Raw genomic sequence first — 26259 nt, forward strand, 5'->3', positions numbered from 1 at the left:
TTAAAGTGGAAAAAATAATACCAATTACTTGCTTGCAGGGTCGTGGGGAATTAGAAAGTCATAGTTTGGATCTCACATCTAGAAAGCACCAATATGCGGTAATTTAATGATTAAGATTCAGGAAAGCATCTACCAACCATGGACCCAAGGGGCCCGGAGGAAGCCCCTAATAATGATCCCCCAAAGAAGTCCATGCTCCAATCCCTGGAATTTGTGAATGCTATATTTCACAGCCAAGGGGACTTTGCAGATGTAGAGAAGGTTAAAAATCTTAAAATAGAGAAATTATCTTAGATGACCTCAGTGAGCCTGATGTAATCACATGAGCCCTTAAAAGTAGGAAAGCTTTTCCAGCTGGAGGCAGAAGACCGGTGATGTAGAAGGGTAGAAATCAACAAGATTCCAAGCAGGAGACTGATTTGACTCACCGTTACTGGCTTGGGGAAGTAGGGGCCCACACACAGAGAAAGCCCTCTGGGAGCGAAGGGCCGCCCAGCCGACAGCCAGCAAGGAAGTGAGAGCCTGACTCCTAAAACTGTAAAGGACCAGATCAGCCAACACCTGAGTGAGCTGAGAAGCTGATTCTTCCCAGCCCCTCCAACAAGAGTCAGCTGGTCAAGATCTTGATTTCATCCTCCTGAAACAAGGAGCGGAGAAACCAGCCAAATCCGCCCAGGCTCCTGGTCCTGAGAACCACGAGATAGCACATTTGTGTCATTTTTAAGTGCTAGGTTTGTGGTAATGTCATGGCACTGATCAAAAATATAAAACAGGAGTTATTAATGGGAATGGTGTTTACAAACCCCAGGTTGTGATGTGCTCGGTTGGAATGAGAGCTGCTGGAAGACAGAGATGTCACCAACTAATAGCTAAAGTTTTTGATCCTTTACTCGGTGGGGCACAATGCCAAGCATTTTACCCGTGTTACTGCCTGTTATCTTCACGAAGCTCATTACTTAGATGCTATTATCATTGCTATTTTATAAGTGAAGAGATAGAGAAACCAAAGCACAGGAAGACTTTTGACAATAAAGACGTGACAGTAATCGCACAGAGTGGAGCCGGGATTCAAACTCAGGCGGTGATTCCAGAGTACGTGCTACGAATCACAATATTATGCTCCCCTCTGCAGAGCTCAGGGCTTGACATACAATCTATACGGGTACCTTGCCAAGCAGTTGAACAAGTTAATAAAAGAAGACAAATGAAAAGTTGCTCTCTTCTGAATGAACCAGGGTTTTCATGATCTTTTCACAATTCTAAAACGTAAAGATTGAGCTGTCCAAGGCCGTATTAGTCGGCGAAGCTATGCTATAGTATGGTAAGTAGCCCCATAGTCGGCTCAACACTACCAAGGCTCATTACTCAATTATGCGAAGTCTCCTCTGAGCTCAGGCAGCATTCCTACCTTCCATGCAGTTACTTGGAGAATCTCAGCTACTTTGATTTTGCGGCTCTGTCTTCACAACAGGAGATCCTAGGAACTGCTAAGGCAGAAGAATCCCTGGAGACCTCTAACCTACATTTCCAGACTTCGGCCTAGAGGTGACATCACTGACACAGTGCATCGGTCAGAACTAGTCACATGTCAGCCCCAACCGCAAAGAGCCCAAGACGTGCAGCTGTCCATGCACCAGGGAGGAGAGAAGAATCGGACACAGATGAGCACTAACTAGTAACATCCACGGAAATCACTAAATCCCAGTCTCTCCCGAAGAAACAGCTTGAGTTATTAAAAAATAAGAATAATTTTGGGGCGCCTGGGTAGGGCAGTTGGTTAAGCATCAGACTCTTGGTTTCTGCTCAGACCATGATCTTAGGGTGGTGAGTTCGAACCCTGCATGGGGCTCCGTGCTCAGTGTGGAGTCTGCTTGAGATTCCCTCTCCCGCTTCCTTTGCCCCTCCCATTCATGCTAGTATGCACACGTGCTCTCTCTCTCTCTCACATAAATAAATAAATCTTTAAAACTTAGGGACGCCTGGGTGGCTCAGTGGGTTAAGCCGCTGCCTTCGGCTCAGGTCATGATCCCAGGGTCCTGGGATCGAGCCCCATATCGGGCTCCCCCTGCTTTGCAGGGAGCCTGCTTCTCCCTCTCCCTCTGCCTCTCCCCCTGTTGTACTCTCTCTCTCTGTGTCAAATAAATAAATAAAATCTTAAAAAAAAAGAAAAGAAAGAAAGAAAGATGACTTTCAGAGCTTAGTGAAACTGAAGTTTTCTAGTGACTTTCCCTCTCAAATGCCTGCTTCCGTAGGGGTTCTATGTGGTCCCAAAACCACATCCAACAAGCAACCTAGGTGCTACTGTATCAACCAGTGCTGCTCCAAGTGGTTAAAATACCAAGTGTTTATTCTCAGTCTGCCATGAAATGAGGAACTCAGGTCAGACCAGAGATGGGTGACCAGGTTTGTTCATCAATAAAATCCTGCTACCAAAAATTTTTTAAAGTTAATCAAGCTTAGCAGTGCGTTTGGTGAAGACTATTTCCATTCCGGAGCAAGCTTCTTGTCTTGGGCAGACAACAGTGGACAGACCCGGACTCGATGCACATTCCACAGTCTGAGGAGTGATACTTGGAAAAACTCCAGCTCTAAGAATACTGAGATGAGAGTTAGGATTCCTATAAAATAACCTCCTCTCCCTTAGGGAAGTCACTATAAAGTCAGACCCTGGAGAATAGAGATACTGAGGATGTTGTTCATCCTTGTTTTAATTGTCAGTTACAATTATATCCTAAAGTGTAAAAATGCAGCTCCAGTTCTTCCTGGGTGTTCTGATATGGGCCCTATACACATAGGCTTAAATAATCTTTTCTGGCACTGAGCCCAATTCCCAGGTTTATTCATTTATCAGTGTTTTAGGAATGACCATACTGTGCATGGTTATTTATTGAATAAAATAAGCTTCTAGGACAAGGCACAAATATTGTTTCTACTTTCAATGGAATCAATTAAAATCAGAATGTTAATTAAATAGAGCAAAACTTCAACTATCCCTGGTTATGGAGGTAATGGGTCAACTCTAATCCAAACTACCAGACATCACAGAATATGTACATTTTGACTTTGTAATCATATTATCATATTTAAGCATTAAATTACACTCATGGTTGAGAGAAGCTAGTCTTAAAGGCAATATTATATATTATATATTATAATTATATTATATTATATATTATATATTATGCAATACTATAACATCAGAGTCACAAAAAATGGATGAATTTGAGTTTCTTATTTTATCTTTTCATTGTGAAATGACAAATTTATTAAAGATAAAAGGGCAAAGTGCATGACTTACTCATCTTCATATCATTCAGAGTAACACAGACACAGTAGGGCTCAATGAATCAAATGAAGTGAACGGTAGATTTAATCAAACATAATAATTGTCTGTTATGTGCTTAATAAAGGAAAATTTAGCTCTTTGTTTTAGTCCAACCAATAACTGTTTATCAAATGCCAACTATATACCAATTACTGAGATAGATGCAAAATCAACTAGGACCAAGCGCTTGCATTCCAATCTACGAGACTGACCAACTAAATAAGAAGTTACTTTATCATATGACAGTGTCAGAAGAGTAATGACAAAGGAGTCACCAGTATTTCCACAGTTACTTGGAACCAAGTAGTACTGAAGCACTTTTCCTGTATTAACTTGCTATTCCTCCGAAGCGCAAATGTACTCTTTTGGTCTGGATTCTTGGATGCAAGCAACAGAAACCAAGTCTAGCTACTTTAGGGGGGAAAAAAAAAAGAAAGTCTATGGGAAGATATCGTGGACCTCATGAAATAACAGGAAACGGGAAGATTGACTATAGGGCAGGATCCAAGAATCCACCAAAGGACCAAGAAAAGGGAAGCAGAAATCACAGCACCCAGCTCATGGCTGGAATTGCTGGTCAGAAAACATCACCACTACAGCAGCCCTGTCTGCCTCTGCTGCTGGTATGAAAGTCTCTAATCATGCCCCAGACCTTGTCATTTCCTCAAGACTTGATGTTCCCAAAGTGGGTGTCTAATTAGCCAAAATTGATAGTCATTCACCCCCTGGCAGAAGTAGGAAGGAAGAAAGACAGAATCCGATCCCTTGGATGAAAATTCAACTTCACCCCAGGACTACTTGCTATAGTACCCAAAAGGAGGAGAAAGTACTTAAAGAAATAGTAGAGATTTGGGGCAGCTAAAAATTGACAAATGTTAGAGTCAATGTAGATAAGACAAGAGCTATATTGAGTGTAAGGAGAGAATGCACAAACAAAGATGTTTTGAAAAACATTAAGGTTAAGGATTTCCCAAATTCTAATCCATGTTTAAGAATTTGAATTCAACCGCTATTTGAGGATACACCTGAGTTATTTCTTTCCACAGCCAGAACCACCCAAACTTTCAGAAACTCCCTACTGCTCTAGAAAGAATAAAGCCAGTTAAGTTACACTGAAGGAAATTTATCTGTTCATTTAACGAAAATTCATCCAGAGTCATTTTTGAGTTGGACATCTGTCACATACAGAGTGGCATACACCAAGGCAGACTTCTTGGGCCTTTTAGGCTCAAGAGTTTTGGTTTTGGTTTTCAGGTCCAAGAGTTTAAAAGCGAATTTAACCATAACACAACTTACATCCTATATTCCTTTTCATAGTCATAATGCCTTGCATTAAAATACATTTTTTAACTCAAGATATTTCACTGTCCCTAATCCTCACAGGCCTCTAGAACCTAAACAGAAAGTATTATTTATTTCACTCCAGATAATTAAGTCACTTGTCTGAAATCACACCAGCTATTTAGAAAGGGAATTACCAGACCATTCATGCTTATCTTTAAAAGTTAAAGTATTTTTCAAAGTCTAACTCTCATTCCAATATTCCTCTCACTTTAATAGAGAGCTAGATGAAAATAATGGGTAACCTAGGTTCCAGGATTTCCTCCTTCAAATTTTATAGTATCTGAAAATATTGGATGACAAAGTGCACAGTGACAGTGAGTCAAGCCCGGAAGTGTTTATACAACTAATTTTCTCAGTGGTAACAGCAAGGCCTAGGGGGAAGGAGAGACTAAACCACACCTATAAATGGCAGATGAATCAGGCTGTGGCTCCAGAGTCTTTGTTTTGTTACCTTCACGTAGGATATGGACCACCACAACAGAAATCATTAGTGGGCACTAACCTCTAGTTATGGGAACAAACTGGTTATGTTACCATCATTTATTTCACACAGAGAAGTCTGCCTTGAGTGGGGAAAAAACACCTTTTGTGTTAACGATCATCTTTCACAACTAAGGACCACAAGACTCTAGTGAAGGTTAAATGAGATAATATATATGAAAATGCTTTCATAAACAGTAAGAGTATCCAGACGTCTGGTAGACCAGGAGTAGTACAATACAATATGTGAAGGGAGACGTTCACACACTTTTTAATAAGTAGCAAAGAAAGCCAGTGGCTAAATAAAGATTGAAAATAGCCACTGTTAGGAAAAATGCTCAGTTTTGTTAGCCTTTTTCCATAGTGAAATGAATGCCCTCCACTTCTGCAATGCTACTCCTGACACTAGGATATTTTTGCAAACCAACACTGGAGACATCCACAGGAAGAGCATTGGTTCATTTGTTGAAGACATTGAGCTCTACCTTGTATCACTTTCTTATTCCTGAGTTCACCTCTTTCAGACCTGTCCCCCAGCCCTATAGGGTAGCTGTTGTCTAACACTCTCATTTCCCTCCCCCCGACACACAAACTCTTAATAGGACAGCAAATCCCAAACTGATCACTAATTTTCCTTCCCAGTGAAGTACGAAACACTGAAAATGGTAAGGACTGCACCTCCCCCAAGAAAATGAACGCACACCTCCCTGAAATCATTGCAACTGGTATGACCAAGGCATGAAGTAACAATGGCAGAATTTCAGGCATCAGACAAGTGAGGAAGAAAAAGATTGTGTGACATTGAAGGTCTCATGAAAACCCTGAAACCAAACTCCTCTGGTGATCAGCTGGTTGAAATAAATTGAGGCTGCATGAAAGTGAATTCGAAGGACAACTGGTGATGGTCAAAATCCAATTAGTGATGACCGTCTGATCCGCAACAATCAGAAGCCAGCATGACACACCGGGGTGCTCAGAGAGGTAAGATTTCTTTGCTCTCTGAAACCACTCACCCGGCAGCCAGTTTGATGTTAATTTGAGCTACTGAAGTTGGTATTTCTGCCATGGGGGCACTGGGAACCCAGTGGCAGCTGACGCCTGGTTTCCTTTCACTGGTCTCATGCTCTCTCAGAAGATACATCTCTGAGTGTAAAATGGTCAAAGGCGAAAGAAAGGTATGTACCAGAGCCTTGAAGGCTACCCCAAGTTTCTTTCAGAGTCCTGACATCCTTGAGATTCAGGAACAAAAGACCATACTCATCTGTACTACTGAATTACTTGAAAAATATCTGGCAGAAAATACAAGTAAAATTTTATCCATTCAACAAACATAAATGAGGCACTTACTATGTGTCACCTACACTGTTCTAGGTAGGCATTTTATTTAAAAGGAGATGTGAACCAGGAAACAAAATTAATTAATTTGAGTGGAAAATGTCCAAGGTACTTTTTAATGGGATATGTGGGTAAAAATTGGGAGATATTCTGAAATAAATCAAAAAGATTGTAAGTGCTCTAAAATATCCTTCCAGGTTTCTTCCTTTCCTTGTGTTCGAACTGCTTTTCATCTCTGTGAGTGGTAGAAAATTAACAATAATGAAAATTCCTCGGGTCCTTAGAAATAGAAATATTAGGACCTCTAGAACGCAGCTGACTACTGCCCTGCACATACTGATCAGTTTCACATGTCTGTCCACTTCTGTCAACATTCTTCATCTGCCTATCTGTATGTGAATACAAATCTGAATTTTCCTTTGAGCAGGTTATAACACCTTACTGCTTCTCTCATTAATTAAAGAATAAATAAAACCTTTAAGCACGTGTTCATTTTGTGTTTATATGAAAATCACAATGATACATTTATATATATATATATATATATATATATATATATATATATATATCCCTTAAGTGGTTTTTAATAAATGCCCATTCTGGGACCACCTTCCTCAAAAGAACATGTTTGGAAAGAAACAGTAAATTAATTCTAAAGCTCTTCAAATGCGACGCCTTCAGTGCAGGGAAATGGTATCTTCTCGATACAATTATGATATTTAAGGCGCATTCAATAAGGCCTCCCTGTGCCCTCGCATCACTGATCCCAGAGAAAGGAATAGAGCTGAGCTGTGGGTTAAAAAAAGAAAACGAAAAAGAAAGAAAGGAAAAGAAGAGAATCTAAGATCCCCTCTGATTTTTTGCTTTAAAGAAGTAATAAACTGCATTGTTGTAACTCAGTGTAAGTGGCTTCGAGTAAGGCAATAGAGATGCGTGCCAGAAGCTACTCATATCGTTCTTTAAAATGGAAATTTACCGTCTGCTGCATCACATGGACAAAATACAGAACTATTTTTCACAGCTTGTTCACTGAACAGATTATTGTAGAAAAAAAAACTTTTACATTTTCCGCAGATTCCCAAATCTCAGTCAAAAAACTCTTGGCAATTTTTAGCAGTGAAACAGATTTCACTTTCAGATTGAGATACTCCATTTAGCAGTAGTCAGATGATCTTCCAAATAAATATAGACTCGTTTCACTCTTGATTTTATTTAAAAAAAAAAAATGTTTTCATGAGGTGTCTTGGAGGAAACTTGCACTTATTTGGTTTTCCCAAGCTCAAGCAAAGAAAAACTCGAAGGTCTTAAAATCAGAGTTAAATAAAAAAAGGAATGTTAAACTAAAAATGTTATTACAAATAATGCATGTTCATCACACTACCAATAAATAAATAACCCTATAAAATTTTAGAATTAGTTGCAGAGATGCTCCAGTCTTTCCTGCCCTAAATCTCAGCTCCCCAAAATATTACTAAACAGAAGTGCATGTGTTCGGTACAATATAACAGACAGCAATATGTTGAGTTACTTCACACAAAGAGGTCTCTGGGCCACTTTTCTTTTCCTACATTAGTTTTATCACTTAGGTACAAGGCAACTGCATTTAGGATTTTATTTCCAGGACCGTGTTTTCCTTGCCTCTCAGTGTTTCATGCCACAGAAAATAATGGGAAGTATGAAATTTAATAAAAAGTTAAAATCATGAGGAAATACCAAGATAATTTTAGTATTATTTTAATAATACTATACATAATTCTATACCCAAAACCCCGGTCTACAGACTCTACTGCCTCCTCTCCAAAGTCCTACACTAAATTTTCCCCATGCTTTTTCCTTCTATGAAAGGAAATTATATGAGAAATAGTACTAACACCAGCAATAGTGATTATGCTCTGCTTTTGTATTTGTAAAATCATATATGAATACCCTAGAATGCCCCTTAAATTTCACAAAGTTTGTTGCTATTTTTAACAAGATTGTATGGATTTGTTCAAAGATCATCTCAGTGACATTAAAGATCATCTCAATCAGAAGCAAAGCAACTTTAATTTAAAGCAACAGCTTTACCAAGTAAAGAAACCAGGAAAGAGTTTATGCTATTATTCTTCCAATGACAAATTTACCAGTTGAAAAGGATTCACAGTATCTAATTCCAAAAGCCACATTTCTATGGTTAATTTGACATATGAGAATAGGTCAGTTTTTGAATCTGCTATGAATCATTACAAAATTTCAAAAAAACCCACTAATTTTTCACATCCTAATTATCATTATATAAACATTTGGATACTGTGAAAGAACAAAATCATTCTTTTCATACAGATTCCTTAACAACAACAAAAAATTAAACTAATATAAAGTGTCAGAAATGGAATAAAGTTACTATGTCATGAGGCTAAAGTATTAAATTTTATAAAATTTCCTATGATAAAAACTAACCCGGTTCCAAGGGACCACTGTGTGAGACAAGGTTACTGTGCTTCTGGATTTAAGTGTTGGCTTAGTTTTGGGTCAATAATCAAGGAGTAGGGATGGTAGAGCAAAGAGATAAATATAAAAGCTTCATGTTGAGACATTTTTCAATCCGAAAAAAAAAATATTTGAATTATATCTAAAAACTTCTTGAAATTGTAACTTAAACACGTGAGACATTTAGATCTCATTTGCAAAACTGTTAACACCCCCAAATAATATTTTTTTCTTCCCTTTCATAAGGTTAATCCAGCTGCTATGCCTGCGTTTAAAAGACTTACTGGAATAGTATATGTTATGAATCTCAAACTGATGAAAGTTTAGACAACTAAGGAGAATAACCTGGAAAAGTGAGGAAAATTGAACACCAACCTCCCAGATGCGTACAGCCAATCAGCAGACCTTTCACACGTGGTCAGTAATGAGCCCGTGACTTTGGGATTGAGAAGGGACTAGAGAAGCTGCAGGGAAAGATAGAGGGAGACAGAGGCGCTGCTCCTAATTTTTTCTAAGCATCATGAAGTTCAAGCAAACCCAAAAAATCACATAAGCATTATACTTTGAAATATTCCTACATGACTCAGAAATTAATTCTGAATTCTGATCTTTTCTTATATTAAAGACAAGACAACAGGCCCAAAGTGGAGTCCCTTATGCTAAGCCTCACGTCATTGCACAGTTTCGGATGTTCCAGAAATGTACATTTATCCAGTCAATCAGGAATCGCCTGACCAGCATTACTTAAGTCATGTGCCTGATAAACCCCTTGCCATCCTCTGTAAAGAAAGGCACCTTGCAATAACCCATTAGCCTTTTTTGTCTTGTACAATTCCCTTGTTCCGGCTGCCTTCTGCGCATAAAACCTCTTGCCTCGTAAAGCTCTTCATAGGTCCTTTCTATCTGCCAGATTGGTTGCTGCCCCATTCATGAATTGCTGAATTAAGTCAATAAGACCTTTAAAATTTACTCAGTTGAATTTCATTATTTTGCACTTATAAAAACTATCTGCGATCCTAATGTATCAAGAGAAATACTAATCTAAATAATAGTACTAATACTATAACAGCATCTCCTGTTCCTAAAAATAAAGGATTCTTCCTGGGTTCTACATTTCCTTTTCGAGTTAGCATTCTGGTAGGAATGTATGTTGGTGCTGGCTACCAGCCTATGCTGCTGAAGCCCACTGCACAGGCTAGGAACCCAGACCTGTGCACAGTTCAAGACCATCTTGCTTAATGGTTAGTTCTCCTCCCTCCCTGATTGGGCTTTGGGGTATCACCCGTACAAGGCCTCTATCAGATACCTGAATCAAGCCCTTCATTAGCGCATCTTCAGTAGAATCAGTGATTGCTGGACACTGAGAACTTTAATCCAAGCTCACAGCCTTGTAAGAGATCCTCCCCTGTGGAAAAGGGTTAAGCCGATTCTATCACAGCTAGACTTTAGCTAAAAGAATCCACCGTAATGCTTGGTTGACAACTGATGTTTTCTGGCAAATGAAAATAATAACACAAGCTGGTGGTGAGGGTCTGGTCAGATCTAGCTGCCTGTCAGGCGCTGGTAGCCAATGATGCAACACCACAGGTCTTAGAGTCTAAAGTGCTGGGTATAGAAGGCAATTGGGGTTTTCCCAGGCAGCTGGTGCCTCCGCAGTAGGATCCGTTTAGTGGCTGTGGCTGGTTTTTTCCTTTTACGTTAAAGAGGACTAAAGGCAAAGAGGGTTAAGGTTACTGCTAAGAAGAGTTAAGGTAGTGAATTATTCATCAAGCAATTTCTATCACCCGGCCCTTCCCTTCCGGCTCTTGGCTGGGCTCACCTTTTACTTTCCTCCCCACTGAACTTCCTCCTTACATTCTCACTAAGCCAATCCATCTACCTGACATTTTGCTGACCTCACAGGTGGTGTGCTCACTCATTCGAACTCATTTTGAGCCATTTACATTTTTTAATGAAAAAAAATTGTTTTTTAAACTCAGTGCCTCACCATTGTAATAATGTGCATCTATATTTTTAGTGGATACAAAATATGGTAATCAAGAGATAAAACTCCTTTGATCCTACACAGGACACCTATGGTAAATCTCCCATGCAAAGATAGATAGTCAGCACTTCTCACTTTCTCTCTTTTCTTCTTGTGCTTTGGCTCTCTTTTGGTAGTGGGGAGGGGGAAATATTTTACCTACTTTAGAACCTCTGTTGTTCAGTGAGAGATGGCTTCTCAGCATTTATCTGTTTCTGGGGTAATACCTATACATTTCCGCCCACTTCCTTCCTTCCACTGCTCCCAGCAGTCATTTTACTATTCATTTTACTCTACATTCTTTGCATGACCTGTAATTGACTCTTTCGTTTGTGCATGCCAAAATACATTTTCTAACTCATTTTCCAAAACTGAGCATATAACATCGGAAGGTAGCATAGTATCAATCACCTGAAAAATACGAACAGCACCTTTTAAATAAAAAGAAAAATCAAATGGTATTTTCATTACAATTTCAAAAGTCATAAAATTATAAAGCTTGTCCAGACCCAAGAAATCACCTAACCAACCCCAAATCCTCATTTGATATCTGAGGAAACTAAGACAAAGAGAGCTTATTCAGACCTAGAACTAACTCATGGGACTCCGAAAATATGTTCCACTGCTCTATGAAACCAATGGTTCATTTTCACCTGTAACTTCAATTTTATTCTCTCAATAAATTAAGAAGTAAATATTTACCACACTGCATCTGTACTGACTATACTTTGTAAGGACTTCCTTATGAAATTCCTGACACCATAAAAAAAAGCATCCGAAATTATTATGCATTTGTTTTACTGCCCAACTGTTCTTGAGGACAATACGATGTGTTGTCACCCACTGGTAAGGTTATTTTTAGTCACTGACTATGACCCACACATTAGCCTCTTCTGGATTGATAATTTACAAGAATTTGGGTGTAAATGTGTATTTATTTTGCTATTTAGATTGTCATGGTTTCTTCTGCTCCAAAGACTTCTTTTTACATGAGTTTCTATCCCAGAAATGAATGTTGTGATTACCTTTCACCACTGACCCATCTGACTCACTCTCAATTCTTCTCCAGTGTGAAGCAGCCTCATTTTTTTTTTGAGCTATAAGTTTTGGTTAATTCACAGCCTCTGAGGAATCTGTTGAACGTCTGAGTGCCATTCCTTATTGGACCTTGCTCACAAGCAAGGGTAGATTGTAAAAGAAATATTTTACTAAGTAAATTAAAAAATATAACACATCCATCTGAAACTCTCGCGGAAAAAAATAAAGCTAAATGTCAGTGGTGTTGCCACATAAAGTTTATAGTAACATGAGCCTCTGACTTCTCAGGCAACCTGGGATTTTGGCAGAAACACACTCGGAAGGGGGTCTTGGGTCATTACCCTCAGATCAACTCTATCAAAATTAGCAGAGATAAAAGCACTGAATGTCTTGACAGCCCTGATTTTTATTAAAAGCTTCCCTTACCTCCCTGGCTGGATGTACTATTCTCAACAGATTCTGGTGGTACCCATGGTTCAGATTCTATAACCTGGCCCTTTCAATTAACCTGTGTAGTGAAACCATGTCTTGGCCGTGGAGACGTAATTTGTGTTGGCACCACCAGTGATGAAAGGAAGATTAATAACTCAGCTTTAGAAAGAATATTCTTTTTTACCAGATTTAACTCCTTTGTATGTAATTTGCTCTTAATTCCACTTAAAGAGTCAAAGAAAATCTCAATGCATACACACACAAAAATTATGAGCATAAGAAATTTGAACAGTGAGTAATTATCCATTGACCATTAAATGTTTCTTTCTGTAATCAGCCAGACTCAGAGCCCTCACCCACAGATTACGCCCTGGCCACAAGAGAAAGCTCAACAGTGTGATAGAACATATTAAATGAAATCTCTGTCTCAAATAAACAAAACATTCCCTCTCCTCCCTTCCATGTTTGAGAAGTCTAGTTTATTAAATCAGGAATATTTCTCATTTAGAGAAACACTGAATATTTACACAGTGCACTACAATTTAACAATTTGGGTTAAAAAATATGTGTTCCATCTGTATTTGCCAGTAAATCCCGAGCTTCGATCTTATTATCTTTTCAAAAGCTAAGGCTCTGCTCTTTATTTTTTTGCTCTCCTTTTCCTTAACTCTTACTAAGGTAAACTTTTCCTTTTAAAATACCTTTTCTGTCATCTACTACCCAGGCTGCAGTTGAAAAATCCATGAATTTACAATGGTAAAGAATTCCATTTACCGAAGAGCAAGAAACTAAGTCATCTTAAATACCTTGGGCTTTTTATAATTATACAGCACGTTTTTATTTTTTTTTTTTTAGAAAAGAAGAAAATAATATAGTATCTTCACATTCATATTATGCCATGCGACAAAAGTAATTCGTAACTTTCCCTCCTATTCAACCAAGTTTTCTATTAGAACTTCTTCCTGGCTATTTAAACATGCTTAAACTAATGGTTTTCTATAATTTGTCTTTTTTCTTTGGAAACATACCGTGCCATTGTCAGTTTTTAAAAAGAAGCAATTTTCTGACTTTTGAGATTGAGCAGGTCAAGAAAAAATTACTACTGTTGAAAACCTGTAATTAAATAGGAAAATGCAGCTGCATTTATGAGAAACTAAAATTAAGTTTATTCTATTAATTCTTGATTCTGAAATGCTGTTTGAATTTTTGGTTATGGATACATTTAGAGCCATGTCTTATCTATCTGCTATCTTTGCTGATTACTTTTAATAAGTAACATGTAGGAATATAATAGTCTTATTCTTACCGAGAGATAATTCTGATCATTTTCTCTTTTTTCCTTAAAATATCATTTTCGGCAGTACTTTTAAATGAACTAATGAAATATTCTTTACTAATTTGCATTTATTTTTATTACAATTATTCTGAATAAATATGTTGCCCAAACGTTAAAACTGTATATTCAAGAAATACACGTTAAACACTAAATCTTTATGACTCTAGAAAAAGGCTAGCATTTAGGAAATAAAATAATCTAAGCTTCATTTTCTGATTTATTTTCATTTTCATTAATTTTTCTAAATGTGATGTATACTATCTTATCACAATAGACAATACTCATGAAGGAGGGTTTACTAAGAAATCAAACTGATTGGTGAATTTATAAGATTACCAGACCTATTTCCTGATTACAGCTCCTGTATGAACAATTCATCAAAGTAGGTTATATTTAAAGAGTTAAATATTTTGTATAAACACAAGTCTAATAAACAAATACAACCATTTAGGACAATTTAAAAAGTCATAATATTTGTCAGTGCTTAATTTTAATGGTGCATTTAACAAATCAAGATAAACACCCTTTAACCTCCCCTACAAAACTCTTGGATTGAAATCTGAATAACATTTACATAAAATTAGGTAAAATGTGAAAGCTTTATTAAAGCAAGTGGATGATACTACAAAATTATTTATGTACTGAAATGGTAGTAATCTGTATTTGAAAGCTGAAGCTGGATGTCAGAATATACATAAATTTTGCTATATCCTTCATCATATTTTATAAGGATATTTTAAGTGGCACAGTAATATAAAAAATAGTACTTACAAAACTGTAAATATATCTAAAAGCTTAAGCTTTGAAACTTATTTCTACTTTGGGGAAAAAAACTTTTTTTCTGGGAAAGAATGTTCTGGTTTTGCTTTTGCCTTTGTTTAGATTTGTTTTAAACATATCTTCAGCCAACGTGTGGATTTCTTCACTGTGGCTCCAGACCTATGTGATACTTTAAAACTGCGGTACAGTGGCTAGGAGACAGATAAACACACACACAAAATATACTTTTCAATAACAACAGATTTATGGAAAGAAAAGTAGTAGGAAGTAGTAAAAGTACGTGGTGTGAGGGGAAAAATACTACAATAAAACAAGGGCTTTAAGGACCATATTCCTCTTTCACATTCCCGTTCAATCCTGTTACCTGTTTTGTTTGGTCATTTCTGTTCATGTGTTAATGTGCTAAGACTCTTGGAATTCTATTTTCCAGATGCTTATATTCCACAGAGGAAAGGAAAACTGATCCATGAAGTTGCTATTTGCATAAAATGCAGAAGCATCTGTCACAGGCTCCTTCCTGGTTGAGTCTGGCATCTAGGGATCGTGCAGCTGGTCTGCCTCAACATTAGGTCCCCTGGAAGGCAAAGAAAGTCCCCAGTGAGGACAGCATCGAGGGGCAGGGCAAGAACTCGCTCAGTTCACAATCGGCATATTGACAATTTTATATTTGATCGGATGATGACATAACTGGCCTTGTCACAGACATACACACACTCACCACATAAACTAGCTCAGGTTCAGCCTGAGAACCATTGTAATTGACAACACTTCCCTGTAAATATGTTTCTTGTCAAGGTCATGATGAATTAATCATCACCATACTGCATTTTAGTAGGTAGCACAGAGGGTGGAAATTTTAAGGCAAGATTAGGGTTATTCACAAGGTTTTATTTTAGTGGGGATTTTTGCTTTGTTTAGTTTTGTTTTGTCTTGTTCTCTCTTACATCTAATTAAGATCCTAGGAGTGTGGATATCTTTGTGCCCACTTCACATGCGCACAGAAAATGCTTCTGTTGCTGAAGTAAATCGGAAAATCAGGATGGCTCAAATAAACTTTAAAGAGGTATATTTCAGTTTCATTCTTTTCCACACTTATTCCTCCCTGGCGCTCAAACCGACAATTCTAAGTGTCAAGGCCGGTGACCAGAAATATCCGTAAATGTCTATAAATGTCTGTTACTGGGTCACTGCAGAAAACGAGATACAGTTTCCCACACGGATGAAGATGATAAACCAATCCAAAGCCAAAATTATTTGCAGTATTTTCTAAAGTACATTTTAAATCTATCTCGGTATCTGGTGTAGTAATGCTACTTAGAAGTAGTTTTTATTATTAGCCTACTTTAATTTTCCCATGCCAATACATTCACTATTCCTTGTTGCCTGCAGATAGAGTTAAAACAATCTGACAAGGTCTTTGTGAGTAAATGGCACAGAGAAGCAGGCATAGTAACCAGTTAACAAATTCAGACTTTGTAATAATAACAGTTCTTTATAACAAACTGGCATAATTGGACTAAAACTTTCTCTGATGCAAGTTCATCAGTAAGCAGTAATCAGATAGGAGGCTTCTTTGAAACTTTTCTGATTCATAAATAATATAGTAGTTTACAAAGAGGAAGTTTGTGGGAAGCAGCAGTAAACAGTCTCGCAATCCATCTGTTATTATGGAATCCAGAAGAGCTGAATCAGGATCCACGTTGTTTATGATAGAAAAGATGCTTGGGAAATGTTGCTGAAATAATTATTAACCAAAAATGTCATGTTTTTACTTTTTAGAAGTCTAAGTCATATGGATTGCAATGAAGTGTACCCACCTGTGTGAATAAATGTAGGAAGTTTACCTGAATTAATTATTTGGTAGAATACCAAATGCGATTTGGGGTGGGGGGGAGGCCATGCCATGGCAGAATATAACCTTATTCTTTAATTATTGATTAATTTTTAAAGTTGTTTTCAACTATGTTCTTTTTCAAGCATTGTGTGACTTTTAAGAATGAAGCTTGAAAGTCCCACATAGAACGCAATTAAATTCAGTATGTGGCACATGGAATTAAAATAGCCAAAGCCAGAATGTCTTTCTACTCTCTAGTCTCCTGACCTAAACCTCACCCCATTTTTCCTCCTCACTATGTTCCCAACACACACACACACACACACACACACACACACACACACAGGCACTCACACACGCACCCTTAAATGAAAGTAAAGATACAGTGTGAGTTTCACTCTTGTTGCCCTTTTAGGTACTGGAATTATTCCTCAATTCTAACTTGCTTGATATGTATGTAATTTCATTTCGATTTTGGAAAGAACAAAACCAAGAAATGTGTTAATGCAAGGGAATTTCAACAGTGAGGCAGGCTTTGTTTCAGATTTACTCTAAATGAGATCAAAGTGTCTGTCCTTGTACAGTTTTTGTCCAAAGCATGATGACAATATACCCCACTATAATATGGTAAGCAACCACAGATGGAAGACGGGATAATATAAAACAAGAACAGAGGTTTAGGGTTTTTTGTTTGTTTGTTTGTTTTTAAATATCCTACAACAATAGCAATACCAGTATTTCTATAGATATCCAATAATACTTAAAAATATAATACAATGAGTCTATCTCAGGTTTTTAATGAGCTAGAAATACATTTTGCTCTTTCTGGAAGAAATGAACTGAAAACTTAACCAAAAAGAATGCCAATGGAAAACTCGAACTACTCTGGCCTTTAGGGAAGTAGTAGGCATAAGGATCTAAAACATCTACCCTGTTTCACCTTCCTTGTTTCAAATTGCTTTGGAATATTTTGTTGTCATTTGCGGATAACAAAAACCTACACAAAATCCTCCCTTAAGTACATTCTGTTGCGCAGAACCGCACAGAAACCAGCTTGATACATTGTTATCGGGGCCCCAGAGCTAGAAGGCTATTTCCCTGCAAACGTTGACAATAGTGCCATCTCCTGGCTCCAGGAATAAAGTAATTCCTACGTTCTACTTTTGTCAAACTGCTGAAAAAGATCATTATTCGGATAATGAATAAACTTCAGCTTGGTTTTTAAACAGAGCACTTTTTTTCAGTAAGTGTGATGTTGTGCCTCTGTAACTAGTACAGGGACAACATAAGTTCTCTCTTGTCTTTTGATGTACAATACACCTATGTCCCTAGAAAACCCTTGATTGCTTCTAGCAGCTAAATTATTTTAATTTCTTTTTCCCCCTTTCCCCTTATCTTTAATTCCTGGCATTTTACCTTAACCTTAACCTATGCCTACTTACTCATCTTATCCTAAGGATTATTTCTCTCTAAACAATTCTGTGTATGTCTTTGCCATTCTGTTGTATTTGATCTCCCCAGGACTATAGGTGACATTTATGGGAAATTCATTTCATATTTTAATTCTCACTCTCCTTTTCTAGCATTTTTTTATTCTTAACAATCTTTTCATGGCTCCTCAGGGGTGCCTGGGTTGCTCAATGGGTTAAGCCTCTGCCTTCGGCTCAGGTCATGATCTCAGTGTCCTGGGATCAAGCCCCTCATTGGGTTTCCTGTTCAGCAGGAAGCCTACTTTCCCCTCTCTTTCTGCCTGCTGCTCTGCCTACTTGTGATCTCTCTCTCTCTCTCTGTGTCAAATAAATAAATAAAATCTTAAAAAATGCTTATATATTTCTAACGTCATCCAAATTAGTAAAATTTAACAATCAGTAAAATGTACATGAATAGCTATAATTACTTTAAAATCTCCATAGCCATAAAATGCTAGCTGCTGTTGATGAACGTTGGAAGAAAAGCTACATCTTTTCATGTACATTCGGCAATAGATAAATAGCCAAAATAGCAATGTCTCTTTCAACCTTTCAATATGTTCAGTAGAGCTAAACACCAAATGGAGTAATGGTAATATGCAAGGAAAATTCTGTATCCTCATAAGCATTTAAAACACTCCCAAGGAGAGAGGAATGGTGGTGCTTCGGACAGGAAGCTCAACAGATACAGGCTGCAAAATAATTAGGTGACCAGGTCGGAACAGGAGCTCAAGAAACTAAAACTGGCATCAGTGAATGGAATACTGTTTTACCAATGGAAGGCAGAGCACGTGTAAATTTCCTAACCAAATGAGTTGCACAAGACACTTGAGCTTTTCTTATTCTAAAAAAAAAAAAAAGTTGTTTTTTTAAGTACTGAGCTTGTCAAATTTTAATCAGGGAGATGGATGAGTGACAGATGAGGAGTAGCAAATGATGAGAAAATCTAAGTGGGCAAAAAGAAACAAGTGAGAGTGGAGAACAAAAGCTCGCCCAGGGAAGCGAGGTTGCGGGGCAGCAGGGGGGATGCGGGGTGGGTAGGGCTGCAGAGAGAGTGAGGCCCCAGAAACCCAGGCTGAGACTCTAGTTAACCCTGGACTAGGAGAAAACAGACCGAAGCACCCATTATTTCAGACGCTCCGGGAATCAAAGCATCTGTTCCATCCAGACCAAAGTGCGGGACACAGAAACGAGCCCACCTGAGGGTCCGCTGCACTGTTTCCAGCTCCCAAGGAATTATGGAAGTTCCTGCACATGCCAACCCTCGGCCAGGCCAGGGCTGCCCTGCTCTTCTGCGTCGCAGTCAACGTCCGCCAGCTCCACTCCCCGACCAGCCCGGGGGCTCCCAAACTTGGATGGCACCTCAAGGTCACTCGGGGAGTTGCTCCTGCTGTCCAGCTCACACTGCATGCGAGCCACCTGCAGGACTCTCCGGGATCCGGCAGGCATTTGCACGAGCTACAGATACCCAGGTCCTGCCAGCGGGGCCCAGTGTCTGGGAGCCACTGGAGCAAGTTAAACACCTCCCCAGGGGCAGACGTTAACCTCGGGGTATTCAGAAGCTACGAACACACCTTTGTTTGGTCAAAGTAACCAACATTAGCTTCTTGACTTTCATGGATTTTCATGCCAAATCTTTTTTTTTTTTTTTTTTTTCTTTTTCCCCCTTCTCCTGTGCTCTCCAGAATCCAACATTTCCACGTCTCAAGCCTGTGACCTGGGACGAGCTCCTGCACTCCCTCGGCTTCGGCTTCCTTGTCGCGCAGTGGGCTTCATGGTGCAGCCGCGGAGAGGATCAAGGAAGATATAACTCCAGCAAATCCCTCGGCTTAGCGTCTGCCAAACCGCGCTCCAAAAATGTCAGCCACTATTATTATCCATTTATTCATGAGTTAATTCCCTGCCAGCATCAAGGATTTTTTTAAAAGGCTTTTGTAAAAGAAAGTATCAAGAACTTCATCACAGTAGCCTGAAAAGGGAAAGTTCAAGAGACGAAAGGAAGAAGCGATCTCCATTGCAAGGTTCGGGCTTGCCGTCCAAGAGGAGGCTGGAAGGCTGAGGACTTCTTTGCAGACCCAAAGGCAACCACACACCTTACCGTCCTCGCCCACAGCCTCCACTTCAAGACCGTGAGATTTGGAAAATCAACAGATAACCCATCAGCTGGAGAAACAGAAATGTGCTTCGAGGGAGGGAATGAGATTACAAGTGGTGACCAGGTGTGCCCGGGGCCTGACCTCCGAGCCTGGACCGGGCGAGCCTTCCACCTGCCGCGCGTGGATCCTCGAGAAATGCACCCCCCCCCCAGGGCAGTGTACACAGAGGTTGCCCCGGGACGCCAGCCTCCCGAGGTCCACCAAGGAGACCTCCTTCTGCCTGGGTCCACGCGGCTAGAAACTCTTCCTCAAAGAGCAGAGCGCCTCGCGGAATGAAGAGTCCCTGATCCCTGCCCCTGGGGCCCCCTGCGTGTGGGACACCCCGTGCAAGTTGTCCAGTTGCAAAGAACTCAGTTATCGCCCCTCGAGTTAGGGACGGGGCTGCAGGGGCCGAAGCCACCTCACTGTGCCCAAGACAGACGCGTATAATTGAGTTAAGTGTATTATCTTGAAGCCCGTGAAGTCTGAAAGGCAAATTAACCCAAGAGGCCCCTCCGTAAGCTTTATGGAGGGGTAAAAAGCAGATCGCTCTGGGTAGGAAGGGTTTCATCAAAGGCCAGGAAAGCTAGATGATTGGCCATTATGTGTAAATTGGAATCTATTTTCACAATAATCAACTTGTTAATTTTCCGTGAAATTATTTCAAAGAAATTTCAGCATTTCCTGAACTCTCTTTATTTGCCTCTATCCTTTTCTTTCACCAGATGGACATAATGTCAATGTTTAAAAGGAAGTATTTATGTCTTTCTTTCAGCAGTTAATTGCTACCTGTCAGGCAGTTGAAGGTTTCAGGCAAGCCTGAGAAGAGTAAAATGTGTAGCCTTTCAAGGCAGAAATTCACTCATCCAACAAACCTGTATTGGGCATCGCCTGCGTGTAGGGCTCCGTGGTGGTTTCAGTCGAAGGTGGGCAGTGAACACTCCGAAGGAAGACTCTTACCCTCTCCATATTAAACTAACACAACTAGGAAGTCAAGTTGGGATGGGCTGATCTGGGTTCTCTCCAAATTTATAGGTGGAAACCCTCACCCCAAGTAGATCAGAATGTGACTCTGTTTGGAGACGAGGCCTTTAAAGAGGTGGGGAAGTTAAAATAGGCCGTTTAGGTGGGCCCCTGGCCAATTTGACCGATGTCCTCATAAGACAAGGAAATGTGGACACACAAGGAGACACCGGGGCTGGGTGCGCGTGGAGGAGAGGCCATGTGAGGACAGAGAGACAAGGGAGCCACTTGAAAGTCAAGGACAGGGGCCCCAGGAGAAATGGACCCTGCCCACACCTTGAACTTGGACTTTGGGACTCCACAACTATGAAACAATAAATTTCTGTTGCTTTAAACTGCCTAGTCTGTAGATTCTTGGTACGGCAGCTCTGTCTAATACACAAGCCAAATCTCTATCTGGCAAAAACGCCTCAGTTTTCTTCCGCACCTACAACAAACTCCCGTTCTTTTAGGTACCATTTTGTGTCCTCTTTTTTCCAGAAATCTCAGCCCTAAATTAGCCACTGAGTCCCCTGGACGGCGATGAACTATTCTTTGCCTCTAATAAAGGAAATTTAATGTGTGTGTGTGTGTGTGTGTGTGTGTGTGTGTGTAGTAAGTAGCCTATGGCCAAAAACTATTTCTTAATGAGTTACAGAGAAAAAAATGTTTGAAAAAGTATGTGACAACTTGTTACATTCTCTTAATTTGCTCTAGAGTGAGTACAATAAAGTAAAACTTCATTATAACACGGAATATAATTTGTACAAAATACTACTACTACTTGCGTGTTGAAAGATTAGTTCTGCCTGGATCCAGCACACGTGTCATATTTCTGGAAAGTCATTTGACACGAATCAGTCTAAAAAATAAAACAAGCAGGTGCATAATATATTACCCAGAATAAAATAAACATGGCTTCATTTTTAAGTGCCAGAGTTTATTTCGTCCATTAAATCTCCATCAGCTACCGCATGTTTGGCATAGAGGCTTGGCGCCCTCTTGTGTTCGCTCTGGGACAGGTTGGTTCATGGAATCCGAGCAATTCACCCCACACCGTCTTTGAATCCTTAAAAATTGCAATAGAACACGCAACAGAAATCAAACTCCCCTTTGCTACATGAGTTATAGCAATTATGAAAATACGAAGTTGCTATAATATACAGTGTTATAAAATTTCAAGTTTAAAATAAACCTTTCTGCTCCCGTGTGACTCCCTGAATATTTGAGCTGTCTTTTCTCTAGGTTATTAAAGACAAAAGGGTTTTCACTTGCTTTTATAGTCAGCAGGCCTTCATATTGATTTGTTAATCCTTCAGAATTTTAGTTCTAAATCTAGTTTTAGTTCTCCAAGAACCTTCTAGAAATTATGGATTTGACTCAGACTTCCCTGAAGATCTTATACAAAATATTTTCAGAAATTAAGCCATAAAGCATGTTATCTGTAATGACTATGTATCTGTACAGTTTTGTTTAAGAGGGCAATTGTTAATGTCACTGTTACCATTCCCATCAAAAAGATGCATAATCATAAGCAAATTGCCGAAACATGACCTCATGCAGGCTAGTTTAGTCTGTTGGTGATTACAGTACAAAAGGTCACATTGCACATTAAAGTTAATTTCCCCAATTCAGATCTAATGGGCATCCACCTTGGTAATTTCTTTGCTTTGTGTAGATATCATAAAATATGAATTGGCACCTATGCTCCAAACCATATGAGCCTCTCCTTATTTCTCATTACAAAAATTTAGTTCAAATAGCATACACCAAAATCTAACCACCCAGTTTATATTTACACTGTACTCAGATATATAACCATTGCCATCTGAGGTATAAGCTTCATTTTCCTATAGGCATCATTAAACTCCCCAAGCGAATTTGTTAAACTGAACTCCAAAGGCAAGAGGACTGGCAAACGGACAAGGGCTACTTCAGAAGCTTCCAGAAGATGCAAATACAAAACAAACACCTCCTAAGTCCTAAAAGACACTGCCAACTGTAGAGAACAAAGAGAAGCAATTTGAAGCTGGTATCAGCAGGAGCAGCTGTGAGGCTGAATAAGAACATTTGGTATAAAAGCAGAAAACAAGGGTTTGATCAAACTCTGCCACAGAGAGCCAGGGACCTTGGTCAGATCTGGCCATTTCCCTGAACCTCAATATCACTACCAGTAAAATGGAGATAATTCTTTATGAATTACTAATGATAAAGCACTTAATAAATACTCCAGTAGAAGGCTAAACTAGGAAGATGCAGTTAATTAATCAATGCGGCTTAGATGTTTAATACCGGCTTAGAAGCAACCGCACTAACAACTCCCTCATTCTTGAGAATGTGTCTTTGTTTTTTTGGACCTTGAGAGGAAGTCTGAAATCAGAGGTAAGCGCAAATGACCAAGACTAAGGTAGGAAGTTCTGGTCTGGATTCTGGAGGACAATTCATCAGGACAAGCAGTCCTGGGTCACTTTCTCACCCCCGTGAGATGCACCCATGCACATGCACACACACAGGCACACACAAATGCACACACAAAAGGCTCCCTACTCTTTGTAAGCCCAATGCAGTAATATAGATCAAATCTCCTAGTATGCCTCAATCACCTTTTAAAATTGTCTTTTCAATGATTAAAACAAAATAAAAGGTGTAAAGATTTCATAACTGTTTGCTTCCTTCTTCCCTTCATTTCTGTCCTCCATCCCTTCATCCCAGATGGCTTTGGCCAAGAATTTGAATTATTAGATTTTTCACCATGAGCTGCGCAAAGATTTGGGGCACACTAGTGAGCCCTGAGACCCAAAAGAGTTGAGTTCTTCACTCTGTAGCACCAGAAGAACCTTCCCTCGTCCCAGAGAGAGTTCCTCCATCTTTGGAGTCTCCAAAAACTTTGTTCTTGCCCTTATTAAAATTAAAGTGAGATTGTAGTTGGACACAAATGTATGTTTGAGTGGGGCCACACGTTCCCTGAGGGCAGGAACCCTGTTTGATTCAGCTTATTTGAATTCCCAAGGGTCTAGACAGACCTGTGTGAGGTGGGGAGCGGAGAAGGCCTGAGCAGGAGAACCCACAGTCCTGGCTGAGTGTCCTAAGTGTGACCCTAGCCCCTGAGGCATGTTGAAACACAGCTCTGGACCTCATTTTCCTCCCCTGTAAAGTGGGTTAATAGAATTTCTACCTCTCAAGATGGTTGAGAAGATCAAATAGTGTGCACGAAAGCAAATTTTGAATGGCACGGCACCAAAAAAAACAAAACCAAAAACAAAAAAAAAAAACCCTTGAGTTTGGCAACTTTGGGCCATGAAAGGAGCCGAACAGGGGTATGTAGAATCATGCAATTGTCTGTCACACCTGAATTCCCCCTATTATGGGGAACACAGAAAAAAAGTAAAGTAAGTAGTCTATAGTGGTGAATTTTAGGTGTCAACTTGGCTAGACTTTGGTGCCCAGTTTTTTGGTCAAACACAGACTGGATGTTGCTGGGAAGGTATCATTTAGATGTGGATTTACAATTAAAATGATGGACTTTGAGTGAAGCAGATTACCTTCCATAATGTGTGTGGGCCACATCTAATCAGTTGAAGGTCTGAATAGGACAGAAAGATAAGCCTTCTCCAGCAAATGAATTCTGTGAATTCTGCAACAAACAATCTTCAGACTTGAACTGTCAACACTGGCTCCCTTGGATCTCCAGCCTGCCAGCCCACCTTCCAGATTTTACACATAGTGAGTTCCATAAACCACCAGCCAACTCACTAAAATTAGTCCCTTTCATACATATATACAGATCCTAATGGTTCTGTTTCTCTGGAAAGCCCTACCTAATACACACACACACACACACACACACACACAAGACACACACACATGTATTTTACACATACATATGCATACAGGCATGCAATGTTTTGTGTGCACATTAGATATATTGTGTATGCTTTATATGTATAGAGATGTTCTTATGTATGTATTTTTGAGAAAACCAGGCCCAAAATACCCTCAGTGAAGAGATAGTGCCTACGGTCCTGAATAAGTGGAAGTTAGAGAAGAGCTAAAGGGTAGTATCCATCTCCAGGCCTGGATACAACCGGGGCCTGGGATCATCTGATTCTGCAGAACTTGCCCTCATGCTCCTCCCTGGAGGCCACAGAGCTAACATGGCTCCCTCAGCCCTCATTACACCCAAACCTGCCACTCCTCCCTCTCCCCACCGTCACTCCTTAGGCTCTATGCCCCTTGTCTGGCATTCTGTCTCCCTGGCAGCGTGGTCCCGGCCCCTCTCTCTGCAGCCTCCCTACCCCGTGCAACCACCCCCTCTCCAGAGGAAGCCCGTCAGTCACATCACTCTTGCTTCCGATCTGTGGGAGACTGTCGCGCGCCTCCCCTCTGCCGCCCGCATGCTTGGAGCACGCGATCACTTGTATTTCTTCGACCACATTCTATTGTTTGCAGCTCCACAGGCTGGCGTTAAGTGCTACTGCGTGAGGTGGTCTTCTTCCCTTGCTTGCTCCGCATCTCTTGTCCACCAGTGCAACACAGTCCCTCGGGGACGCCTTCCCTCCAAACCATGTGCAGTGGCATATGCGCCAGCCTCCTCTGGGGGCTTCTGTCCATGCCCCTGGCACAGCGATCCACCCCGTGTACTCATCTTTGCCAACAAAGCCCCCGCCCCCTGCCCAGCACAGTTTGCCCTTCCTACAAAATGACCAGATAGAAGTGGATTTGTTGCTTGGGGTGCCGAGTGCCGGCTGCGGTCCGGACTTACTAACCAGGGTGAGACCTTCTGAGAATGGGGAAGGTGACTGAGCCCTCCTCTGAGGTGTGTTCAGGAAACCTAGAGTCAGTGATCTGGTGCCTGGCAGGCCGGGACACAGGCCCCGAGGAGAACACCGGGCTGAAGGCAGCTGGGCAGTGCACGAGTGTGGAAGGGACAAGGTGCGCGAGGGCAGGGCGGTGTGAAGGGACAGAGAAGGTGATGAGGACGAGGATGACAGGGGAAGGTAAACAGCAGCAGCACAACAATGATGGAGAGCGAGACTGGGGTAGAATGAATGGCGGCAGCTCCGGATGAGCAGGAAGAGAGAATAAGCAAATACAATTGTGTTGAAGGGAAACGAAGGGTCAACACGTGGAGAAAAGGGGCGCAGGGCAACACGGTTTTTTCCTAATGAGTGACTTGTCTTAAGATGATAAAAGAATTTGCTACTGATTTTTATACTCATCTTAGAAAAACTTCTTTGGGGAGCACCTGGGTCTGCCT

This window comes from Mustela lutreola, chromosome 3 (assembly GCF_030435805.1).
Source record: "Mustela lutreola isolate mMusLut2 chromosome 3, mMusLut2.pri, whole genome shotgun sequence".
NCBI classification, from domain to species: domain Eukaryota; kingdom Metazoa; phylum Chordata; class Mammalia; order Carnivora; family Mustelidae; genus Mustela; species Mustela lutreola.